General features: G+C 31.3%; 1 long non-coding RNA gene across 1 annotated transcript; it reads left to right on the top strand.

The window, feature by feature from the left end:
- Nucleotides 1–8: 8 nt before the first annotated feature.
- LOC111391314 lies at nucleotides 9–1285 on the top strand. The gene is made up of 2 exons (XR_002702097.1): nucleotides 9–664; nucleotides 921–1285. It is a non-coding gene; the product is annotated as an uncharacterized LOC111391314 (long non-coding RNA).
- Nucleotides 1286–8118: the final 6833 nt, after the last annotated feature.

Raw genomic sequence — 8118 nt, 5'->3', positions numbered from 1 at the left:
AAGACAATTTTTAAGCAACGTATATGGAGGATTCCTAAACGAACTTGATATTTTATCAACTCAGTTCCCAAGTTTTGCAATGTGATACTCAACATTATTTTTTTCTCATAAAGAAGGGTAACACATGCTGGACGAGGTAAATCAATAGTATATTGCAACCAATCATTTTCAGTAATTTGTAAACATTACAGGTTGCTAATTGAGCTGCTTGCTAACTTTATTGATCCTTGTCGTATTCATGTAGTTCATCCCTTGATCAGAATTAAGCATCACGTAGTATTTCTTAGAAGTTGAATTGCAGTTTACTTAGGCATAAATGTAATTTTATTCGTACTAAAGTTGGTACTTAACCTTTATTAGACTCTTGTTGCATGGGACTTGACTGATGCTTTGCTAGCTAAAATCATCTGGTGGTTTTTAGTCTGAAATATTGATTTTCCATGAACTGCTGTTTTCCTGAGGCAGTACTTATTCTGAAGATCTATCTCATTTTATATAGATGTTTAAATTTGATCTAACTATCAATTTCAATTTGACATTCTTCTCGGTATAGGCGTACTATCCTGAGCGCCTGGCCAAATGCTACCTGTTAAATATGCCCCGGTTTTTTGTGAGTATTTGGAGATTTATTTCCCGCTTCCTTGAGAAGGCTACTTTCGAAAAGGTACATTTGGTATATAGATTTTGCAAAAACAAAAAAAAAAAAATACTTTGGAAACGTAGTTTACAGATGTGTGCACACGAACACACACCGTGCAAAATCAAGTATGCCCTCTGATTCAATTCAGTTTAGCAATATAAAGTACAAGTATGGCAAAATCTGATCATATTAATGAACTGGCAAGAGTTTTACTGCTTTCGGATATGTGTTTTTCGCTTTATGAATTCCTGAGATAACTTTATTTTGGCAATTTGTACAGATTGTAATTGTAACCAATGAAGAGGAAAGAAGAGAATTTATTAGAAATGTTGGTGAAGAAGTCTTGCCGGAAGAGTACGGAGGACAGGCGAAACTCATTGCACTGCAGGATTTTGTAATAACATCATTGGATGACTAAATTCTATGAATCTGTGGAGTTGATATAATGAACTCAAATCACAGGTACTGATATATAAATTTAATTGTAAAACTCTCTGTAAAGGGGGAAATGAAAAGAAGATATGGAAGAAGAACTTCATAGGATGTATTAGTTACACTTATTCTTTGGCATAACTGTCTGTTTGTGTATCACTGCTATGAACTATTATTAGTTTAAATAAATGAAAATATGTTCCAATTCACGCACTTTATTTTATTAGCAAAGCTCACTTTCCCATAAATTAAGCTAATATTTCTTATAATCTTGTATGGCACATTTGACAAATGTCTTGTCAATATATAAAGCTTAGGACAGAGTCGTGAGCGTGTTCTTTTTAAGATTTGAATGCATAGAACATACCTAGGCCAATCATATAACGCTCCAACATTATTTCCAACGAGTAGAATATCATCTATATAAAAACACCAAGAAAAACACAATTTTATCATGTATCTTCACATTGGGTTTGTCAAATTTCTGATCGGAGTCAAACGTCTTAATTACCTCATCGAATTTCTTGTTCCAAGATCTTGATGCCACTTTAATCCATATTTGCAGACTTTCTTTACATTATTGCGTTCTATGAACTCTTATGGTTGTATCATACGGATTTATTCCAACATTCATAGCTTGTAATCATAAATATGCATTTACATAATCATTAGCCTTTTTATATAGAGTCGATTTATCAACTTGTACCATCGTGATGGCCGATGAGACACACCAACCAACAAGTATTTGAAGGTGGCTTGACAACCCTCCAACTTGGTCTAAGGGATAGTGGATTCTGGATTGTGACGTCATTTAGAATTGTAATATTTTTTTCAATGATGATGATTTCTATACACTAATAATTCATTTATTGGTGAAGTAATTTTTTTTTTTTTTTTTTTTTTAACCAATTACACTTTGAATTCCATTGGAAAAATAGTCTAGTGCCTTCAAAAGCTTTCTTAAAGATGAGTAATCGGAGTGATGAATGTGGAGACGATTTAATAGAAATTGACAATGAAATAAGTTATTTCTGTTCTCTGCGAAGGTAAACACAGTGTATTCGAAATTAAATCATATATAAAGAGTAAATTATTATGTGTCAGTGGATCGAAGGAGGATCAAAAGAAGCATCAACCAGCTTTTGACTTGAATAATGTGGAGGGTACATTATTTCCAAATTGAAGTCGAGCCAATTGGCTGGGAAAGAATAACATTTTGTAGGTTTAACTTTTTTGTTTCATGGTATTGTGCATAGACTTCGTGGAGTCTTCCATGGTAATGTTTTCTTCAATGATGGTGATTTTTATTAATTAATAATTCATTTATTGGCGAAGTAACAATTACACTTTGAATTCCATTGGGAAAAAATAATCTAGTGCGATTTTCAAAAGCTTTTTTAAAGATGAGTAATCAGAGTGATGAATGTGGAGACGATTTAATAGAAATTGACAATGAAATAAGTTATTTTTGTTTTCTACGAAGGTAAACAAAATGTACTCAGAATCAAATCATATATAAATAATTATTATGCGTCTAATGGATCGAAGGACGATCAAAAGAAGCATCAACTAGCTTTTGACTTGAATAATGTGGAGAGTACATTATTTCCAAATTGGTGTCGAGCCAATTGGCTGGGAAGAATAACCTTTTGTAGGTTTAACATTTTTGTTTCATTATATTGTGCATAGACTTTGTGGAGTCTTGTCCCTGTTTGGAGCAACTTTTCCACGCGCACACCCAAAAAAATAAAAAATAAAAAAAAATAAAATCAATTTTTTTGATCGGTTGGAACCCAACTGGAGAGTTATGGTCAACAAAGACAGCTGAAAATGGGAGGCCAAAGGTTAAAAAAATAAAAATAAAATAAAATTTTTTGCTCTAAGAATTTCCTCCAACAGCAGTGCTAGAGGCCTATGTGCCCCCCCACCCCTCCCAACGCCCCTTTTCTTCCGCCCCTATTGGCGCCGTGGAAATCCATGGCCCACATAGGCCTTGGATGAGAGGATTATTCCTTCCTTCAAACAGGGGCAAGATGATATAACATTGTCCTTTTTCTTTTCTTTGTTTCTTTTTCTTGTTTAAGAGTAAATTTTAATGGAGGCCACCTAAAATTTTGCTTGGACTTATGAAAATTAAATTTTTTAATAAAATACATTTTGAAATAGTGATTTTTTAAGAATACGTAATTAAAAATATATTTTTTAATTTACATGTAACTTTACTACGATTTTCTATATGTACATAATAGTTTATATACATATTATGTGATGAGATATGATTGGGTTAGAATTTTTCCGACAAATAAAAAAAAACTTCTACACTATCTTGTTGACACAAAATTTGTATATAAACCATCATATAACTCAATTATATACAATTAACATCATTCATATTATTTTTGTTGGAGAATGTGTGATTGAAAATTAATTTTAAAAAAATGTATTTTTTGAATAATGGAGCCCGAAGTCTAAACTCGTTTGCCCATGTTTAAAGGTCTCAATAAATTCATAGAACTTCATAATTGTTCCAATACAAACCACTCTAAAGCGTTTATTTGATTATATATTCACTATATTGCAAAATATTTTGAAACATTCACTTGTAACACACTATAAAATTAAATTTCATTTTAGGTAAGTGATGCTCGCAACAAAATTTCTTAAATTTTCAGGACATGACAAAGTCAATTTTACAAGCTTAGTGGCCAAAATTTGATCACCTTAAAATATAGTGAGTAATCAAAGACGTTTTTAAAAGTATTATTAGCAATCAAATATGTCTTAAGAAATATAATGAGAAATTAAAGATGCATTTCTTACATGACAATTTGGAGTGCCATGATTGGTCACGTAATGGTGTTTTAGTGTCACATGCGTACTCATTCCGCTATATCATCAATTTCATTAAACTTGTTAAACGGATGTCATGCCAATGAGTAACATACAACAATTTGATATGTTTAATTGCCAAAACTCAACATCTAAATCTTTAGTAAGAATTCAAAGACACGAACATAAGTTTAGTAATTATTGAAACAATTAACTCCTTTTTTATTTCTTTCTCATGTTAAAAAAAATATTTATTATGAATTGAAGATCAGTATGATGTATTCGGAATAGACACTGACCCATGCTTGGGAGTTTCGAGTACCGATTATGAGATTTTTTTTATTTTTTATTTTTAAATATTGATTTTGAACATTTACGAGAGATTCAATTTCAAATGATATTTAGTAGTGATTTCTTAGAAACAATTTATCCCTCGTTTGGTCCCCTTTAAACTAAATTTCATTTTTTTCTCTACTATTTTCATTCATACAATTTTTCATAAAATAATATCACACGTAAATCGAAAACTTTTGCTTCTTTTTCAACTACTCACTTGCCCAAAAAATACTATTACACCCATTTTAATTTGAAAAATTGGGGGGGGGGGTTGCAAACGGGGGCTTAATCTATATTCAAGAGTTTATTATTCAATAATTTTTCAGCTGTGTTATATAGATATATAATGGTTTACATACGCAATATGGTGAGTGATGAGAAATGTGAAATGTTATATTTTTCATCCCTCTATACTGTGCTTTTGTGATTAATTGATATCTAGATGTACTCATTATTCTTATACTTTGATTTAGGTTGTAATTGGATTAATATAACGGAATTTAGAAGAAACAAGCAAAAAATGACCAATTTGTTGAAAACAAGAAGTGTTGTAAGAAGAAGAAACAAGAAAAGAAGTCAAGAAATGTGAAAACAAGTTCAAGGACTAAAATGTAACTTTTGAAAGTTTTTCACTACTATGCGGTTGCATAGTAGAAAAGTCTATGCGGTCGCATATATGCGTTTCAAATAATTGAAGGCCAATGAACTATGCAATCGCATTCGTTCGTACTGTACAGTCACATAGTACAATTGCAGATGAAAATTTTTGGTTTCCTTATTTGATCAGAACTTTTCCGGAAACAAATTAGGAACGCATTTAAAAACCTTAAAACCGTCCAAAAGACGCAAAACAATCTCCCATCTTCTCTTCCTCTCTTTGAAACTTTCAATTTTCATGTGTGGCTAATTTCTTGTACTTGGTCAAGGGAAATTGAACCCTCGAGGCAAATCAAACTGTGAGATCTAAATTATTTTCATTGTTTAATTCATGTTTAAAGTATTGGATGTTCTTCTGTACTTATTTTTATTATTATTGCGTTTAATTGCTATGAGGTCTATTAGTTTATTATATGTTGCAATCTATAGTTGAGTTTAATATCAAATTCATAGTTGTTTGATCCCTTTAACTTGTGAAGCAACTATAACTAAATGATTTGCTACGTCATAGATTGTTAAATTTTAGGAAGAACATTTTACTAGATTAATTATAACCGCTTGTGCTTGTGTTGTTTAATTTCATTGATTTCTCTAATTCCTAAGGCTATTATTAAATTAAACCTTAGTGCTTATCTTGTATTGTTTAATAATTAAGGTTGATTGGATTGCTTATTTTTTGATTAACTACAATTAAAGAGAGATGGGAAAATAATTCCAACGATGAATGCTAAAAATATGAATTGATAATCATACGTGAATCAATGACCAATTGTGAAATTTCGATTGTGGATATTGACTTATGTCAAGGTTTGTTCTATTGATTTAATTCAATTCTTTAATTTGCATTGTTATTGGTTATTTTCTTAAAATTGATCGCATTATACTCAAAACCCTCATTCTTGATAACATAGCATAAAATTAAACTAGACACTCCTCGTGGAGACGATTTTTACCACAATACTACATGTAAATTTGAGGAGTATGGGTTTTATTTTTTGGTGCCTGCAACTACAGCCAGTGAGACATGATTAGATCATAATTTTTTCAATTAAATAGAAAAAAAATATTTCTCCACTATCTTTTTGATACTTCATCTGTATATAAATTACTAAGTAACTCCGTTATGTACAAATATTATTATTCATAATTTTTTGGGTAATTATATTACCACCACAATAAATTTTTGTTATACCACAATTTTTTATTTACTTAAATAACCATAAGTAAAATGATATAAATATCATATTTATTATTCACTCATATATCATCATCATCATCAATACACCACAAAATATATAACTCTTACCTAACAATAATTCATACATCAAATCATACAATTGTGATGGTTATAATACCATCTCGTAGCATTTGTAAAAATTAATTCTACAAACGTAAGAAAAATAGCTCAATCTTGTTTAATACCAGTGGCAAACCCACCATTACAAGAAAACATCTTAAAATCTTTTTGTGAGAAGCTCTTGTGCTGACTCAGGAGCTATAATGATGATTATTACTTCCAACAAAATTAAAAATTAATAACGTTATTTTGGACTGTTTTTTATTATCCTTTACTCTTTTTTGTTTTTCTTCGTTTTTTAAATCAAGAAGACAAAGAATTTTGGTAGAAATGAAACGTAACTAAGGCTTATTCTTCCCTTTTTTGTGATGATTTTTTTTTTTTTTATGCAAATCGGTGTAAAGCCATGTGGGGAATTTTTTTGAATTATGCTACAAGTATATTGAGTTTGACATTGTGCCACATGACGACATCACATTGAACAGTTTTTTTAAAAAACACCATTTCCCGGTAACTTCATTTTTGAAAACATTGGAAAACAATAGAGTGTCAAACTCCATGTCAAGCAAACAATGTACAAGAAACTTTATTCAATTTTTTTAGTTGAATTTGACCAATTTACATCACTTTCTATGTACATTGTACACATCAATTAAAATAATTTTTTATTAAATACACCACAATTATTTTAAGCCCCTGTTTGTTTTTTATTATTTTCTCATTAAAATGAAAAATATGACCGTTATCTATCACATTAAGTTATCACATTTGAATTTTTATCTCTTATGTGAAGTCGTAACAGTTATATTTTTCATTTTTATTATTTCAAAAATGAGAAACAAACGGGACCTAAAACTATAACCCTAACCAACAACAAGGAGAAAATATATTGTATACCCCGTTTGACCCCAATTTTTGATAATGAAAATGGGAGGAATAGTGTTTTGTTGAAAAAATGAGTGTGTTTCGTGCGGGTTAGTCGCTAACAATTAAAAGGGATCAGACGATTGTGTAAGGGACAAACCTCTTGAGACAAAGTCCCAAAAAGGGGTGTTCTTTTATTGGCGATGACTTTACAATTGGAAATTGAAAACAAAGTGCCTCCAAGGGGCGCAAGCACACGAGTTACTGAAAAAAGTGTTTAAATCTAAGTTAAGAAAATTAAAATTACATGTTCTCTGTTCGAGAGTTTTTGATTCGGTCCTTTGCTCTATGTCTTTTCTCCTTTTTATACTTCATGGACGATCTCTTTGTGATCAACCGCCTAAAAACTGCTTGATCGTTCTGCAACTGCCCACTTTTCTCATAATGGCCAGCTTGTCATGAAAACTGTCTTATTTAACTGCTGCCATTACACTTCGTCGTTCAACCGTTTTCGATTGAATTCCTTGAATCGTGGAACGTGATGGGGCTGCTTTGATAACTGCACTTCTTGATAATCACAACGCTTTATATTTGTTAAGACTTTGGGCGACCTGAAGGTTTTGGCGAAAATAGAGTAATAGCTCTGGACGACTGCATGGCACTCCATTCGCTCATATTCGGGCGACGTGCAATCTTGGGCGATGGCATTACCACGTTCTTGGGCCTCCCTATTTGGGCCTTCATTTTGAATTGTTTGGTTGGGCTTCGTTCTTTGGGCTATCTGATTTGGGGATTCTCCAATTGGGCTTCATTCTTTGGGCCATTCGATTTGGACTGAATTTTTATGTATCAACACAGTGGTTGAAAAAGAAAGAAATTTTTTTGATTTACGTGTAATATTATTTTATGGAAGATTGTGTGGTTGAAAATAGGAGAGAAAAATAGAATGTAATGAAATGTAATTTAGTGGGGATCAAACTGGGGCTAAAGTTGATGGAATTAGATATTTTGAGTGCAAAGCAAGGTATTAAACAGGTAATTAGAGATTTAGATTGATAATGCA

This window comes from Olea europaea, unplaced genomic scaffold, assembly GCF_002742605.1.
Source record: "Olea europaea var. sylvestris unplaced genomic scaffold, O_europaea_v1 scaffold7739, whole genome shotgun sequence".
NCBI lineage: Eukaryota > Viridiplantae > Streptophyta > Magnoliopsida > Lamiales > Oleaceae > Olea > Olea europaea.
Note: the sequence above shows the minus strand (reverse complement) of the source record. Positions and strands in the feature narration are given on the sequence as shown.